The 19,308-nt window shown below is 38.7% G+C and overlaps 1 long non-coding RNA gene across 1 annotated transcript; it reads right to left on the bottom strand.

The window, feature by feature from the left end:
- Positions 1-1,133: 1,133 nt before the first annotated feature.
- LOC117436615 (uncharacterized) lies at positions 1,134-8,444 on the bottom strand. The gene is made up of 4 exons (XR_004549947.1): positions 8,388-8,444; positions 5,988-6,155; positions 2,241-2,289; positions 1,134-1,477 (listed from the first exon to the last, which is right to left on the bottom strand). It is a non-coding gene; the product is annotated as an uncharacterized lncRNA (long non-coding RNA).
- Positions 8,445-19,308: the final 10,864 nt, after the last annotated feature.

The following is a 19,308-nucleotide window of genomic DNA, read 5'->3' as shown; positions in this document are numbered from 1 at the left end:
AATTATACTGCCCTTTTAATTACTTATGGTTATTTAACTTCAAGAGGAAAACTGAACATCTGAAATGGTAGACCCCTTGCTCTACAACTACTTCACATAGATGAATGCTGTACAACTGCTGACCTCAGTGGCACTCCTTGTGAAGTGCTTTTTCACATCAGTGGTCCATAGCAAACCCGGTGAGCTTCAGTGACTTGCATTAACCAGGCATTTATATGGATCTCAGGGGGAATATTTCTGTTAGAAGAAAAGCTGTGGGCTGGGGTACAAATAAACTTTCTTAAACTTTGAGAGTAACAAACATGAAACCTGATAAAGTCACAATATTGTGTTCAGGAATCCTAAACCATTTTGTTGGTGCACATTTTAATAGGCTGAACTGACCGGTGTCATTACATCTTGACTTTATTTTCAGCATATTAGTATTCACTGAGGTATATTTTGGTAGAGTATATGGAGTATCAGGGGTTCCTATTTTGCGGTGCTGCAGAGTAATGATACGCTTAATCCAGAATAGCTGAATAAATACCAAAGCTTGTAACTGGTGTTGCTGCAGGACTGCAATAACGTTTGCCCTTTCCCTTTGGAATATTTGGTCAGTACACTTCAGAATGCATAACACAGATATGCTCAGGGGTTGTGTTATGACTTTTTATGTAGGAAACAGTTTCTATATCAACATTTCATATTGGCTGCCATTCCTGAAAGCCATTCTGATTTGATTGTACAGCACACGTTGAGGTCCAGAATCACTAAAATCTCTCAACTGTTTTAATGCCACAGAAGGCAGTAACAACCACAAAGTGCCTCAACCGAAATGGCACATATAAAATGTTACATCTGAACATACAGACTCACAGGTACAGGATTAGACCTTTGATGTGCCCATGTAATTTGTCCACTATAAGGCATGGAAGAAATGCCCCTGCATTAGTAAATTCCTACATGTTAGAGATCAAAGTAAAGTAAATCATGTGCTTTCTATTCCCACAGCCCAGACTTTTTTGACTTGTTTTTATGGGTGCTACAGCATGTCAAATGGGTGCACTTGTTTAAACCAAGAACTGAACTGATCCCTTAAGTCCTTCAATTTAAGAAGTGAAAAAACACTTGTAAATTACTTCCTTCTCCATCGTTTCCATACCCTGCACTGATGATGTTTTTTCCTGCTTCGTAATTCAAATGAAAGAAGGGAGAATTCTAAGCCACAGCTGGCAGGATATCATACTCCATCAGCCTTTTTCATACAGATTAGTAACATCCTCTCATGTTTTGATGGGATGATCACACTTCCTTATGCATCGTGAGAAGCACTTTCACTAGACTGAATTTTGACTAGTGCTGTATGATCATCCAGGAAGAGCTATTAGGAGTTCTTTCATTTCTCTGTGCTTCACACATACAGTAAGGATACAGCAACACAGCAGGGAGACCACATGCTCTTCTTTCCTTCCATGAACTGTCCTTTGCTTTCCTCCTGCACTGATGCATACAGCCCAGGCCAGCACATGAAGATACAGGGAACAGAGAACAGATTAGAGAGAAATGAAAGAAGCTGTATTTTCTACTTGCAGATAACGTTTTATCCACAGATTATCCAGAATGTACATGTAATATTTTCTCAATCCTCATTTAGAAATATTTGGGATTTTGCAGTGTTTGCAATGTTGTTTAGACTGCTGTTAATCTTTACAATATACACAAAGTTAGGCAAACACTAGTCAGATATACCTTTATTATGGTATACTTTTCAGCAGTTTATTTATTCATTGCATTACAACTCATAATTATGTGTTAGATTAAGCAGTACCTCAATATTCTATGAAAAGTTAACTTCAGAATGGAATGGGGCAGCTATATTTTGCCTGAACTAATTTGGCACATTAAATGTAATTGAGCAATAGGAACACTTCCTACTTCTAGTATTCTAAGGAGAATTACAAATGCAAACAACCTGCAAAGGCTGTTTTATACTCACTGCAGTAGCATAATGCATTTCTTTTTATGTCACTTAACTCAGTCCACTTCATAAAGTGAATTAATTTGTGCTGTAGATCTATCAACTGTCTTGCATCATATTCTACATGAAAACTACTGCTGTTAGCTGAGTAACATTTTTCTTATGCTGAAATGTACTTATGTACTAAACTGCTTTTAAGGTGTTTTCATTAGCATGTTTAATAGGTATGTGCTTTGATCTCAAGTATCTACAGCAGAAGGAGCTCTTTGGAACACCATACCTCAGAGGATGTATTACAGACGAAAGCAGAACAGGCACTTCAGTGTCAGCTATAGAGAAAAGAAAGGAAAGCACACAATGTTATAGAAAGGATAAAATGTTCCAAAAACACAAAGCTGTCTGAGCTGTTACCCTGTTCTGTTTCACAGAGCTCTATTTCACTATTATTACAATTAGGACAATGTGAAAGCCACATAAGTACTTTCAAGATACACAGCTGTAAAATGCAACCAAGTAAAGATGGAACAAAAGAAGTCCCAGTTCTCCAAATAGATACAGTGCAGGTCTCAGCTGAAGTACAGGTTGTATAAACCTCAAATCTGAGTTCAGCTAAACAGTGGAATGTCTGGATCTGGACCTAGTCTGAAAGGTAACTTACCCCCATTTCCCTCTCTTGCATGTCATGCAGTGAAACTAGCTACCCTGAAAACTGACTCTAGGAAAAGCCATTTCCGTATGCAGTGGGGTGTCCCCCAGGTCTCTATTCAGAAATGGATTTCTGATGATGTATGAAAAACACATTTTGTTTTCAAACAGCAGTAAGTACCACAGAGACAATGTCCTCAGGAAGGAATGGGCTAGACCCTCAGGAATATAATGTATTTTTACTGTTTTCAAAATCCTTACTGGTCTAATAAAATCCCTGGTTTAAAGCATACATATAAACGTCGACACTTCAGAAAGCTTTATTACAATCCATGATGTGCCAAAGCTCTCAGGAAACTTTAATTCCCTTATACAAGCAGAGAATTTAGCCTAATGTCATCACAAAGAGGAATTTACCACAGTTCAGGATTATAAAAGTTGCTGGCAGTTTATAAACACATCTTATATATTGTAAATCCAGAGTTGCTTTGTGTTGGAAACTTCTTTCAACCATTCCAGCACCATTTGTTTCAGAAAGCTCCTTATTTAGAATAGCACAACAAAATGTGCCTATTAGAGAAGAAAAAAAGTTCTTATTTATAAAATTCCTCTTTGCCATAAATGAAGTCCTCATAAGAACTTTCTGATCAGAAATCGTATGCTGAATATCCATTCTTCATAGCCAGAAGGCTGTATTCAATCTCTAATTGCATTTATGTGCTGCTTCAGGACATGACAGCCGCATCCAGCAGTTACAGTCTGCACAAATCCTGCATGCCACTTGAGCTCAGTTCAACATTTCTGTTTGTGTTGTTGGGTTTTTTTTGTTTGGGGTTTTTTTGGGGTGTTTGGTTGGGTTTTTTTGGTTTGGGAATAGAAACTTTTTTGATTCCTTCAATATTTCTTGTGTGAATAAGCAATTTTGAGGCAGGTACACCCTTCACTCTGTATACAACAGAGAGCTCTCAAGCATAACAGAACCTGCCAGCTATCAGTTTAGCCAAGGTATTAGCACTCTTTACCAGCAAACATGGAGTGTCAGTATGAGCTAAAGCAGAGATTATTGCGCAGGATAGTCTTTCACAATGCTGAAAGCAGACAGATTAATTTAAAGACTGAGCATATCTTTCAAACTCAACTACTGTGTAACTCTATCCATTGTACACTCTGCTTATGCATTTTCTTGTTACAGCTTTTCACTTGTGAATCAGATTTAAAAAGCTTGGAAAAAAAGAATCAAGCTGAGGCCAAAGGTGATTGAGCTTTGAAAGATGAGAAGATTTGGGTTCCAGTGAGGGAAATTCCAAAATTGTCTTTAGTGAATCTATGATTGCAGAGTTTAAGTACCTACAACATTGGAAACACCCATGGACTTAATGTGAACTTTAGAGTGGGGTATGAATCTGTGCTGGAAGGTTTCCTGAGAACATAATTTATCTGCCCTCCTACTTTTTAGTAAGCCAGAAGCATTGTCAGGATTGCTTTTTAGTGATCCTTAAGAAAGTATGCTTTCAATAAAACTCTTAAGTTCTAAGGTCTAGTAGACCAAGTGTTTATTCAGCTGACTATTTTGTACTATGTGACTTGATTTCAGCATCAAACCAGGATAATTGTAATTGATTTGTCACTGAGTCCGGGTTTACTTCTGCAAGAGTTTCATAACCAATTTCAGAAGACTACAAAGAGAAAGATCAGATTATGCTGAATGACAAAATTGCCAACAAGCTTTTTGTGTTGTGCTTGTGGTGAGAGGACAAGTAAGAGGAACTCAAACCACAGAAAATTATATGGTCATGCAACACAATCATACAATTACAGACTTGCAGGCAGGCAGCAGTACCTGTGCTTCACATATGCATGTCAATACATATGTGTGTCAATACCGGTGTCATTTCTGAGCTATGAAGAGTTGCTTAACAGCATGTTAATTGAATTTATTCTTATGCTGCCTGCTATTTATAGTAAAGGAATAGCAGAAGGTCTGAAGTCAGAAGGATGAGTTACATTGCCTGGGGTTTTATGCATTTTGTATATTTTTTTCCTGGCTGCAGAACTGTAGTGTTTCTTGTGGTTCAGCCTTGTTATTCTCACCACTGAATGTAGTAGTCTATATTCAGCTGTTCCAAGAACAAGGCATACTGTGCACTTTCATCATATGGCCATATCTGATACTAGGTGTCTATATACTTTGGCTTTCAATTCTATTAAAGTTAATAATAAACAACCCTCTATAACATCCCCTCACAGTGGGAAGAAAATTACATTGCCCTGCAGAGCCAGCATCCTTAAACCAGCCGTGCTGAGCAGAGTCTTGGACATTTGCAGCTCTTGACCATTTCAAGGGTACTCACGCACTGCAGTACCACTGTTTTCCATTCTTACTAAAGTAATTGACACAAGAACAGATTCACGTCCTGCCACTTGCTGTTCCCACAGTCTTTGACTGGAAAATAAAGACTCAGGAGTACAGCATCTCATTTGCCAAGAAATCATAGAATATTCTGTATTCTTGTCATCACTTCAGTTTCATTTTTCAGCTCCTTTAGGGATAGACTCTTCACTAAAATAAAAACCATTCTGTAATCAAGGAATGTGACTCTAAAACAGTGGTTTACATTTAATGCTCAGCCTTTAAATGCTTTCAAACCAAGATAAGAAGGCAGTCCATTAACTTATGAATCATTAGCAAAATAAAGACCAACGTACAATTAACTAACATTCAAAATTAATAGCCAGTATGCTTATACACAATTTATGCTATGCTAATCCAGGAATAAATAATTTAAATTTGTCCAATTTTATGCCCTGAATTAAGCAAACTGTTGAAGAGCAGAGGAATGCAAGATTCCCATGGACTGAGACCACATAGAAAAAATAAATGAGAGACATGCATTCATGAAGAGGGGTTTAGGACAGAAGGATGGGCACGGCCTTAGGACATCGACACCATAACAAGCAGAGCTCAGGATGACACTGATGCATTTCAATTGCAAGAGCTGCTGCTTACTGGCATGAAACATTTGCTCTTGTGGAGCAAGAAGCTGGCACACTTTTGTTTTGCCTTCTGTCCAAAAGGCCCAACACACCCAGAGCTCACATTTTACAGACCCACACTTAAAACTCCTACACCATCTCACCTGAAATCCATAAAACCAACTGCACCTCTCATCACTTTTCCTAATGATTCCTCCTACTTGCTTGTCTCTAACTGTAGTTGGTTTTGTTTTCTTTCTTCACTGGCTTTCAGAATGATCAAGATTGTTTGGCAGCCTCCAAATATTTGCTTGCAAAGTAACCTTGAGGAGTTAAAAAGTAAAAGCACTGACATTTTACAGACAAAGGCACTTTTCAGACTTTCTACAATGATTTGCACTGAACTTACCGAATCCGCTGTCTCATGTGATTGACTCATTGTTTCATTCCAGTTCCATCAGTAAAAATGATTTCCAATATCTTTCAGAGCAGAATACCATGTCAGTAGGACACAGTCAAACACAATGACTGTGAATAACTCAATACACTGAATCGTTCTCGCACAATTCTCTTTGCCCTGCAAAAAAAGAGACATTAGAGTATCAATGTAATAGAGACATTAGAGTATCAATGTAATAGTGCAACCAGAAAGGGAGAAATGGTCTGGAAAACTCATTTACCTAAGAAATTGTACCAGGTGACCTTTTATTAGATCTAATCCTGTAAGAGCTATCACTACATGCATTCATAATACTCATTAGCAATTCCTCATCCGAATAAGGGCTATCTGCAGTGAATTATTGCACTAGGCTCGATGACTCCCTAGGAAGTGTCAGTGGGAACAGAAATGATACATAGAATGGACAAGCCCTGAACACTTCCTGGAGTCAGGCATGTCCAGATGTCACTGGACTCTCAGTGACTTTTATTAGGAGCATTTCCAAGAAATTAGGAGCAGCTTTCCAAGGAAATTTAAGTAGGGAAGCTGAATGAGATGGTAACAAACAGATATGTGCATGGTTGCATTGCCAGTCTTTAGCAATTGGAAGGAATAGCACAGACATACAGAAAGAAACAATGGTAGGTAAATCCCAAATGCCATTGTCAATCTAGGATGAAACCAGCTAGCACTGTTTTGTTTCTCCAAGAGCTTAGTGTTACATCAAAGGGCTTGCTAATACGTGTGCCAACTTGTAAGAAAAATTATTTCCATTCTTCAAAACAATTGCATGTTTTTATCTTGTCCCCAAGTCAGCTTATGTTATTTTTACAGTCAGTCATAGCCATTATTGAGCATTTCTCCAAAAGCTTTGAACATTTGTTTATAATACAGCACATACAGATAGATAAATACAAATACCATTTGCTTTGGGTTTTAATTTTATATGTCAGAGCATTTGGTAATAGAAAACATCATTAGTGCTGAGGACCTTCTTGCTTTGCAGCCTTCTGGGAAACTGTGGATCAAGCCTTTCTTTCCTTTGGCTTGTTTTGAGGGGAAGGAGAAACTGAACAAAGTTTTGCTTGTGCAGGAATAAAGGTATTTTTGTATTCTGTTTCCAGCACAGAACCCTCATAGTAAGATTTCATGGAGGTACAGTATTGTATCTTCTATATTGACTATTCAGGCTCCTTCCAAAAATCATGATACTATTTGCTACTTTAATTTGACTGTATCCTGTCTAAATGAAATCATATCACTAATGATCTTCCAGCCCATCCCAGTATTTTATACATACTTGAGAAGCAATTTCCTTTGAGTTTAATAAAAGTATCTGCACATCTAGATACTATTTAAGTTTATAAGAGTATTTCTATATATTATGTATTCACTCTTTGCTATGTGTCCTTTTTAGCATTCAAATGAATGCCTAAGTGGCAGATCAGTTATCCTTCAAACTCATACAGACCAGTTTTCTGACTTCAACAGCGGACATTGACAAACTATGCATTAATGGACTAATATCTCAGGTACCATACCTAGAAGTACCTCCTGAAAGTACTTTATATAGTATTACTGAAGTGACAGAAAAAGCACAAAGCATTATGCTTTTGAAAATAAGATGCTATTGACACACACAGCCCACCAAAACATTGACAAATCTCAGACTCCAGATGTCTGTGTATGTTGGACCTGAATATAATCAATTGGCATGGTTAGGGCCAGGGAGAGCAACTCAGAAAAGCTTTGGGGGTAGCAGATAAGAAATAAAGTATACATGTATACACACACACACCAATAGATATATATGCATATATACCTTATAGAATCTTGAAGAAAAGAAAAGCATTGAATCCTACAATCACATGAACCAGCATTGTTATTCCAGTTAGTGGAATAACACAGGCATAAGCCCACTGTTTGACTACAGTTTCCACTAATAAAACTGTTCCCAGTGCAGCGGCCAGCATGAACAGAGTGCTCAGAGCTGTTAACAAATACACCAAATTAGGAAATGTCTCTATATGCACAATGCATCTGAGCTAGCCAGATTAGAGGATTAAGTTTCCCACTGCAGCAGTTCCTATTATGGTGACACAGAAATGTCAAGGATAACAGAAGCTACTGCTGAGGCATTGGAAAAACTGACATTAAAAACCCATGACTTTAAAACAAAACAAAAAGTAATAGAAAGAATCACAAATCGAATTAAGCAAGACACTGGAGAAGTAAATAAACCCTGAGTAGGAATTATTCAACTGAATTGAAAAAGATGAGGTCTCTCACCATTCTGTGTGACACCAAAAACAGCAGCTCCATTTCCTAACCTGCAGAAAGGGACGTTTAAGATCATTTCCTCCAATTTACCTCTTACTGATTCAAGGGTTTCCACCAGCTACTTGCATCTGAAGAAAGCTGCAGCATTTGTCTGTGAGAAAACTCATCATTCATTTTGCTTCCAAAAGACTGGGGGGAAGTGTCCTCAGAAAGAAGATCCTGGTGTAAAACAAGTCAATTGTCTAAGCACAGAAGCATCTCACTTTGAAACCTCACCTCATTTCCTAAGAGTACCTTTCTGTTTGTTTTGATTGTGGTTACCATAAACCCAGTATTTGTTCCATCTTGCCATTATTTCTAGCAATAACTGTGCAATGCATTGCACACTAAATAACCACATCAGCAGTAAGGAAGCCAAGACTGTAAGTTTTGGCATTTTACTGCTGCCAGCCACAATTAAAAACATGCAGAAGGAGAAATTTAATTACAGTTTAAGGAAAAAAACAAAGGCAAACAAACCAAAGAAAGCTCTGTCATTGCTTCTTTAACTCTCCAATTTTATGTCACATCCTTCTTGCTAGTGCCCTGGAGGATCCTGCTTGTTTCCTATTACCTCCTCACTGTGTCCCCATCTCCTAACCAACTAATGCCCAGCAATAATCACCTTCCTTTACATTCCATTTCACATTATGTCTCCTCTTGCTTTATTTCTTATGCGACCATCTCCAACTGCGTTAATTTTCTGCTTGCATAATATCATTCATGGTTTAACCCCAGCCGACAGCTCAGGTCCATGCAGCTATTTGTGTGAGGAGCAGAAAACACCTTGGTTCTGGGTAAGCACTGCTCAACTATAACTAAAACACTTCTGGTTATCAACACTGTTTCCAGCTCACATCCAAAACACCAGGAAAAAAACTAGTTCTATCCCAGCTAAAACCAGAACAGTTAACTGATTGATAAATCCTACCATAGTTAGTATTTATTTAACCAAGTTACACCTAAAGCCTAGTCTTCTCTGAGCTTACTACTGCAGACAGTGCTTCTGTGGCTGCTATGCTTGACCTCAGCTGGTGCTCAGGCTCTGCACCAACCCCTCCTTGTGTCCAGCCCAAAGGTGGGCATCACTACCTGCAGCTTTTCCCTTCAAAACATCCAAAACTTTACTGTCTGAACACAGCCTTTCCTTCCTGCAGGCTGTGGAAGGGAGGACACTAAGGTATTGTGAAGTTCCAGTCAAACTGAGGCATCTAGTTCTCAGACCAGAGGACAGAAAGTAATATAGTTGGGGGTCACAGCTGCTGGGTGTTTTCTATGCTAGACTATAGCCTTTTGTTTAAGGTTGGAAGCAGAGATTAGGACAGTGGTCTGTGTTACATCTCTGATAGATACTTCATTTGCCCTTCAGCTATTGCTCTGTTCTACATTAGCTAGATGGTGACTTTCATTTAATATTGCGATTAGAAAACATAAAGTAAAACTACAAGAATTACTAGAAGTTCACATTCAAAAATAGATCTGTCTATCCCACAATTTATAGAGAGGATTTTAGTTCAAAAAAGTGGGAATTAATGTCTTTTAGTAAGTTAATAAGAGAGTATAAGCAAGATAACTGATGTCTTTCAACTACTATAGCCTACTCTGAATCTAATATTTGCTTTCGGTTTAGAGCTGGTGTTTCAACAGCTCCTTTTGCTTTTCTGAAAATAGCTTTTTTTAAGAACCTTTATGCTTGAATGGTTAGTAGCGCCATAGTGATATAAAAAACCCTATATGGACACTATAATGCTATATAAACTATTATCACGTGATTTAAACTAACATTGGAGACTATTTTCCATATTTCTATAACTAATTTCCTTCAGACTCCTGATACAAGCAGCTTCTCTGCCTCGTCTGTCTCCCCAGCCTCTATTGCTGCTCTTTCTGCTGCAGCTTGCACAGGATCATTCTTTTATTTCAAATCACAATTTCGCTATTCTAATTCCACATACACAATAACCATCACATTATTTCTCTTTTACAACCTTGTATACTCACAGGGTAGTGCCATATTATAACAAAGATTCAAGCAGCACTGCTCTGTCCTTGTTATCATTTCTCTTCAATCAAATATACTATTAACAGTCTCACTAGTCTTTTGTGGCCATATAATAAGATGGGATTTCTCAGTGAATTATAACTAAATAATGTGTTCTTCTGGGTTTCAATCTATGAATCAAATGCTTATATTTTAACCATGTTTGCTAGGTGTGATTTTATGTTGTTCCATATTGTTTTCTATGTTTGGGTTTGGGGTATTTTAGCTTATGTATAAGTTAGATATATTTTGTCAGTTGAGCTGTCCCTCAGCAGGACACCCATTGCTTACAATGAAACAACATCAGATTCTCTCTATGTTAGAAGTTCATTTTAACCCACAAATTGAATCGTTTTCTGTTATTCTACTGAATAAATCTGTTTTTTTCCATTCTATACCAAAGCTTTAGAAATTTTCTTGCAGACATGGCAAATTGCTGTAGGATTTTTGTGGCAGGATGATTAAGGCTCTTTCCTCACTTGCAGCCTGGTGCATCAGAGCTGTATTTTAACTCTTGTACATGAAGAGTCACAGCTGGGGATGCAAGCTGTATGGGCCAGATGCCTCTTGGCCTTACTCAGCAGAATGACTGCTGACTTCAATGAGGCTTTTACTCAGTTAATGAATGTAAAATGCAACTCAGTTTTACTATGGTTTCCGTTAGGGCCCTGAATATGCAGGCACTTACACATACACTTAATTTCATGTATATAGACTCTGATTTGGTAGGGTAATTAAGCACATGCTCAACTTTAAATACACAAGCATTCTCAGTGAAGTCAGTGAAACAAAGTGCATACAATTAAGTGAAGACATGAGTGTTTCCAAGGTTGAAGCTGATTTTCTTTGTGTAGGTAACAGAGAACAGGGATGGGCTTTTAGGACCTTTTCTCTGTGCCACTACAACCTATAGGCAAAGCAAAAGGGAAATCCATGACTTGACAGGTAAAGGCTGAAAACAACTCAGCAGCATTGAAGTGAATTAAAACCATCTGAAATATATCCATATGATCAAAGAAATAGTAGAACACACTCCTAAAATGGAGTTACACTTGCCTATTCCCAGTTACTGCTCATAAGCCATACATCAAACTGTTTAACCTTAAAAACATTTCACAGAGACAGGGGAGAGTTCAAAACTTACTTCTTTCAGCTTTCTTAGTTTGCTTCTAGAGATTTCCTGGGCTTGGACAACCAGCTTTGAAGGCTCATGGCCAAAACTGTGTCCCTGTGAACAATACAGGGTGGAGGGATATTAATGGGCACAGAGGATATGGCTTTGCCAAGCTATCCTTGTCAAGGCAGGCTTGTTTGAAAGACTGGAGAGCAAGCTCAAAGTCACTCCTATACAATTAACCACTTTCCACCCCACATTCACTGTCATAAGGACCTGGTGACCATGCCCTTCCAACTACCAACCTCACTGCTGCCTGCCATCTCACCTAGGCTCTCCAGCTATTCGTGATGCCTCCTGGCATTTTACTCTACAAGTGCGTGGCAGTTTACAAGCAGGAGTCACCTTTACTGCAATGTCATACAGCCAGGGTAGGGCACAACAGAACCTTGTCCTTTATATCAAAAGTATATATTTCATAAATATTTTGCAAGCTTTTTTACTCTCACCACACACACAAGCAGGATCTGATATTAACAGGGTATTAGGCTGGTCTATAGACATCTTTGTATGAGTTTGTGTGAGCTAAAGAACCCCTGAGTTACTCTGGATACCCACTGACAGAAACTATCTGATTGCAGATAATTTCGCTCAGCTCAGTCCTTGGAGATAACCTTCTACCACTGCTATTCTATTCAATCTTTCATGGACAGGGTATATCATTACTTTCCTCATCTGAAAAGATTCCAGCTAGAAATACCTTCCAATCAAAACCAGCTTATTTTGCCAGCATGATGTCATCTCAGAATCCTTTGTTTTCAGAAAGTTACAGACTAAGGATTTAGATGCAGGGATACAGGGTCAGATTCTCCCTGAACTCAGAAAAACAGCCCTAAGAGAGAAATCCACCTATAGAAGGAATGAGCATTAGAAGATCACAAGCAACACACAATTGGTATAACCTTTACCATAGTCACCACTTTTATGGCTGATATAAGGACACGGTTGAGATGACAGGGACTTCCCTAGGATTTCTGAAACCCTGGTAACCAGACTTTGTCCTCACAGCCCTGTAGGATGTGTGAGGAGGATGTATGCTATTCAAAGTAATGTTTAAGCTGCTCTAACAGCAGAATCCAAGTGGCTGAGGCAAGAAACTCTGCTCAGCTCCACTTATGATTTACCTTTTGTTTCCACTCTTTTGCAGTTGCATATAAATACTGCTCTGGAAACCATGTCACTAATGTCTAGTAATCACACCTTACTATGTGAGTCACAGACACCTCCTCAGCCTTGGTCTTCTGTTCTCAAGTTTGACATACTCTTCCTAGTAACACCTGCCCTGCTCATGACCTGATTACAAGTAAATCTGGTGAGATGCTAAGTCAGCATAGTCTCACACACTCCAGAAAGTTCCTCTTCATTGTCTGGCATGAGAGCCCTGTGGTCAGTGAAATTACATTCATTTTAAAAACAATCTCCAAGTGGGAGTCGTTACAGAAAGCCTAGGAAACATAGACATGGATACAAGTAATAGGAATTAAGATCTCTGTATGTCACTTAGGTGACTGCAGTCTGTAATGATCCACTCCTAAAACAAACTCCAACCAGGATGCAAATACAGTGAAAAAGAAGTCAACTTATTCATGCAACAATTCATCAGTCTGGAGAAAGCCTCTCTTCCCAGGCAAGGCTGTTGGAGACAAACTGCTAGAATCCTTTGGCAAACAATTAGATGATCCTTTGGGGAATGATGCACAACAAAGGTAATGAGCCACACAGCTCTTACTGTCATAATATAATTCTCCTGTTGTCCTTATAGAGAGACTTGGGGGAATGTAATACCTAGAAGGCACACAAAGACTCAAAATACACTCTGCAGAAAGCTAGCTGGCCTTTTGATACCACAGGTCCCTAATGTATAAAATAAACCACGTGTATTTAGAGACCACAGACTTCATTATGGCCATCATTTAAAGTTCTATTTGAACTTTTAGAGATTTAGGTATACACTAAATGCTTTTCTTTACACTGTTACTCTTGATAGGTGAAGAAAAAGCTTCATACAACCAAATGGAGACAACACCTTAGCCAGCAGCTGCCCGGGAGATGCCTGTGTTCCCACTATGGGCACACTTGTCCCTGACAGAAGGGGTCTGGAAGGAGGGGAAGCATTAGCCTCAAACTCTGGACTCTTTAGTGGGAGTTGTACTATCGTGAATTTGGGAAAAGCCTGGCTAGGTGAGAAGGAAGAAAGGGGTTTGGTGCCTCAAGGCAATGCTCAAGGAGGGCACAGCCACAAAAAGAGTTTAGTCTGCTATCATGTCTGCTTATTGCTAGTTTTCTCATTCCTTCCTCACACTGTGCAAATAACATACATTTTAAGACACCTTCTACTAAGTCTGAACATAAATGATTTACTCCATTTGTTTTTCTGTGTACAACAAACCCATATGGGAAGTGATTTGTTGTGATAAAGAGGAATTTGAAGAATGCACCTTCAAGATTCAGGGTCTGTTATAAACAAGCATCAGTACCCAAGGGACAAGAAGCAACACAATCGTTAGTGAAGCACATCAAATATTTTATGTACGGCATAAATCAAAACCTAATGACAAGAATGAATTCTGGATCCATCTTTCCTTGGTTAACCATCACTATAACTTTCATGGCTTCAGGATATGACTACAGTACTTTGCCTTATTATTTAGACAGTTTTAGTGAGGAAAAATACATTACATTTTAAAAGACAGTATAACTGCAATGTAAGTATGCATAGATATTCATGTTTTAAGTAAACCCAGAGAGGAGTTTTAAAGATATACCAAAATCACATCGCTAATGGCTATATGTGAGAGATGACTGAGTAAAAAGGTAATTTTCAGTCACTGCTTTATTTAATTTCATGCAAAATAATCATGTATTCTCTGTAAAATAATTATGTATTTTCTGTAAGTATCATTTTCATCAGGGATAAAAAGGGAAAAGAAAGTGAATTTGATTTCTAAACTTGCAAGACAAATATTTTTGATGAGCAAAACAAACACCTGCATTGCACTGATGTTATGTACAGCTTACCAGGATTTGGTTCAGTCTAAACAGAAGCAACATTTATTAACTTTTTGTTGCAACTGCAGTACTGCTGAAGTCATCCAAACTCTGATAAAAGAAGGCTTGTTCTATGTCTCTAGGTCACTAAGCACACCATGGGTCTATATTTCTTATAATGGCACCAGTGCATCTCAGTACATTTGCCCTGAAGCAAGCTGCTTAGAAGTTATCTGTACTAACACTGGTGTGCTGTGCTTGGAGGGGAAGGCTGAAGACTGACTGCCTCTAAAAGGGAAAAAAGAATTCCAAAAGAGGGAAGAACTCCACTGTTCCTGTTATGGATACACGTATGTAGCACTACTCATCTGTACTGATTGGATTTTGCATCCTTCTAATGTTTCAGACATGTTCAGCTCTAGTGGAGAGTGAAATTTGGAGTTAATGTTCTGACCCAGATTCATCTGTGTGTGTGTTACCCATCGCCTTCAGTGAGCACATGTGGGCATATGAAATTTGATGTAAAACAAGCTTGCAAGATTCAAACCTGACATTTGGTTGTTTTGCAGCTGCCAATGCAAGGCAGGCATTTTTGTGCACTAGAAATGCAGTAAAAATGACCTAGCTTTAAGCTTAAAGAGATTAATTCATTATTGAGGTATTGCTTAAAAAATACCTCATGTTTGACATATGATTAGCCTCTGAAATAAGCAAGTTCTCTTACATAAATATTATTATATGCTATTTATAGGAGGTTTGTGGGGGTAAATCTTTTGTTGACAGGAAACTGCCTGAAAAAGTAAGTGGCTCCCCACCATAAGGCAACAGGGAATCAAAGCTTTCATTCACATTATTGCCAGATACAGGGGAAAAGAAACCCCCCTGATTGCAGTACATAGGCTCACAGAGTTATTATCTTTGACCTGTCTAAGTTAGATTTGAAACAGCATGAAAGAATAGTTCAAGGAAATGGAAGTATAATTGTTCTGTCAATTATATTTCTTACTCTGACAATCACATGAACATTGTGAGAAGCAATTTCTTCAGCCCATTTCATTATTTTCTGGTTTGTTTTCTTTCTGGAAAGCAATAATTATGCCTTATTTGCATAATTCACTATAAGGAAGAAAACCACATTTTTAATAGAACTGGTAATTTCTGATTTAGTTCACTTCATAAATGCTCATCAGCGGCTGCTACATCATGAGGAATGAGGAGGTCCTGAGGACTATCTGGCAGACCACTGCCTATGAGATGCTGCGGCATTATTCTCCCTATAACTCAGCATCCATGACAGTGACAATGCTCTCAGGATAACCCAGCACTTAACTGACTGAATGAATCATGCATTTCAAATTAATAATGGGGTCTGATCTGAGGAAAAACAAAGCTCAAAACACTCAAAAAGAGAGTGCTTATTGAAGCGTTATTTGGGCAATGCTTTCCTTCACTGACAATAGGGTTTTAAGTAAAGCACTAACAAACTTCCTTTGCAACAGAATACTTTCCCTTTCCAGTATTCCCCTTTTCCAGCAGAATCTGATTTTGTTGCCTTAAAAAACCCAACATTTTGAACTCTGCAAAACAATTCTGAAATGTTTTTCAGCTGTCCCTAACCACATGTAGATACTGGAAGATGCAATCAAAATAGTTCAATAACAGCTAAATGAAAATATTTTATACTTTCTCCCATTTTCTTATTTTCTTCTTGCTCTTCAAAGGCATTATCTAAATATCCACTGGTTCAGATACTCTCAAACAGTGACATGATTTAAGACTATATAGCTTAATGTAGACTGACTGCCGAGTTCATTAGTGAATTACTTTAACTGGCAATGGACAACATTTTAAACAAGTAATTCCTAAAATTGGTAGCAGGTAAATTAAATACATACAATATCAGAAGAACGTCAAGTTCTTAAACTTGGAAGTACCACTTACTTCTTCCCGCTTGTCTGCTGCACATGCCAAGGGCCTCATTTGGATCAACTTCAGGTCTATAATGCATCTGCATCATTAGCTGCCTCAGCCAAACCCAAGAACCATTTGGCTTTATTGAGTTTCTTAGCCATTTTGAGAAGCTTGCTATTTAGTCTTCTGACAACTATTCTGATTGCTGTAAGAGGTCACACCGTTTGTTAATACATAATATTCCCTGCTTATTTTCAATTCAGTACTCTTGGGATTTTCAGGTGAGCCTATGTTACATGCCACAAACTTTACTATGATGGAACCCTCCATGCAGCAAGAGACAATGCATGGATATCGATGTGCAGGCTTTCTGGGCTGTGAGCACACACTGAAGCCGGCTCATGTTTTCTCATTGACCAACACCCCCAAGTCCTTCTCCTTGGGCTGCTCTGAATCTCTTCTCTGCCCAACCTGTAGCTGTGCCTGGGATTGCTCTGACCCAGGTGTAGGACCTTGCACTTGGCATGGTTAAACTTCATGAGGTTGGCATCAGCCCACCTCACAAGTGTGTCAAGGTCCCTCTGAATGGCATTCCTTCCCTCCAGCGTATCAACAGAACCACACAGCTTGGTGTCATCAGCAAACTTGCTGAGGGCACACTCAATTCCATTGTCCATGTCAGCGACAAAGATGTTGAACAAGATCAGAAGAGCAGTCCCAACACCGATCCCTGAGAGACACCAGTCTTTACCATCTATCACATTACCCATCTACATTTGTTAACAGAACAAACCTCTGCTTCCTTTTCCTCAAAAACCTCACTGAAAATGTCCCTTTTTCATGCCCTTCACACTCCTGCTGATTAGACAGAATTTACTGAGGTTTTTCTTTTGTGAACATCTTTATGCCCTCAAAAAAACCCTGTGGGAAGGCAGAAAGGAACCCACAGAGAACAGGTGAAACACTGTTGAAAATGTTTTCTAGCTCACCAGGGCTCATTTATTTCCCTTCTCATTGCCTGGGACAACTTTGCTCCTTGCATGGAAAACCTAAGGGCTCACTTTGACCTTAGCAGCAGCTTTCTTAAAGATTTCTTATTGCTCCTGTTATTGTAAGCCTGGCCAAGCAGCTGAACCCTAATGCCTTTCTCTTTACTAATATAAACCCCAGAATTATCTGCCAGTTGGTTTAAGGATTTAAAACTCCTAAAGGATTTGCTCTCAATATTTTGTAACACTTTTGGGAACTAAATCCCTTATAAAAAATAGACTATCACCTTCTGCAATTAAATTAAATAATATAAATACCTTGCTTGCCATCCTTATTGCACAACTAAATAACCAGACTGGAGTTCACAGCTCTGTTTCCAGCTCTCCTTTCACATAAGCAGTGCCTGAGACTTAAAGCTGGAAGTCTGCCTGAGCTTTGAACTGTTCCTTTTTCTCCCAGCTGGGTGATTCAGCACTTGCTATTGAAGGTAAAGAATTACAGAGGTGCTTTGCTTCAAAGGCTGCAAAGAGGGAGGAGGGTGTAGGTGTTTGGTTGGTTTGGAGTGGGGTGGGGAGTGCTGTTTCTTTGTTGTGGGGTTTGATTGTTTTTTCCTTTGGTGTTTTGTTGAGGTGTTTCTGTTTGGTTGGCTTCGTTTGCTTGGTTTAAACACACTATAAGAAAAGGAATCTTTATCCCTTGAAGTCATGTCTCTGCCCTCCCCTGAGCTCCTCGGCCTTTTTGGGTTTTAACCTTATTTAAAGAGTATATGTAGCATCAGATAAGAAATAGGAGACTGGAACTTACAAAACTGGAACCTTTTCCAAAGAAATCCAGTAACCAGGCATTTATGATGCAGACAGTTCTAAGCCACCTTGTTGAGCACCATTAAATTCACCTTTGTGCTGCTAATCCACCATACCAAAACAGCTGAGACATGCCAGCAAACTGAACCACAAAGGAGTTTCTGTCAGTATACCCAAGCATCTAAAGTCTAGCTTAGTGGCTTATTTTTACTTTACATCTTTGACAGACATAAAACAAACTTATTTGGTGCAGTATATGAAATGTGTTAGCAAATACTGGCGCCTTTCAGATTGCAAAGCACGTATTTTCTTGTGCTGTTTTTCACATAGTCTAGCCTCAAATAAAGGCATCAGTAATTTTGACTTGATTACACTATAATTATTCAAATATCTTTAATTTTATACTCTGGACTAATTCCCATATCCATTGTTATCATTAAAGGAGATTGTTACAGAGAATGTAGCTCATGTATTTTGTCTAATTGTAAAATGCAGTTCTTGAACAACAAGAGCTATGACAACAACAACAATCCTGTTTAAAGGCAACTTTGGCAATATAGCTGTAATTATTGCCAATATAAACTACAGCAAGCCACCATAATTAACAGCAGAGCAGAAGGATAAGCTGTCAAATGAGTTAACCTTGCCCTTTTTGCCTACTTTCTGTTTCTTCACCATGATCCTATAGACAATGTTGAAACTTTGCCAGGGAGCTCACAAAGGAAGCCTCTAATTTATAAAGCTCTGTGACATTCAGGCTTTATCCCAAGTAAAAGTAGTGTCTCGTACTGAAGATCCTGCAGCAACTGGGGCACCCAGTACTGCTGTGCGTCATGCTGCAGCATCATCTCTACTAAAGGTGTGCTTTCCCTAAAGAACCTTTCTTGCTGGTGCAGTCTGGCTGGATATGGAAATTGAGGACAGGGTGAAGGGAAGAATAACACAGCAGGAAAAGCAGAGCTAGGATGAATGAAGAGTTACTTCTTCCCAGATCTATATCCTCCCCCCCCAAACTGGAAAGAGAACCAAGAGGGAAAATGTCAGACAAAAAGAGTACATGGAAAA

The sequence above is a fragment of the Melopsittacus undulatus genome, chromosome 8 (assembly GCF_012275295.1).
Source record: "Melopsittacus undulatus isolate bMelUnd1 chromosome 8, bMelUnd1.mat.Z, whole genome shotgun sequence".
NCBI lineage: Eukaryota > Metazoa > Chordata > Aves > Psittaciformes > Psittaculidae > Melopsittacus > Melopsittacus undulatus.
This window is presented reverse-complemented; position numbering and strand designations above follow the sequence as displayed.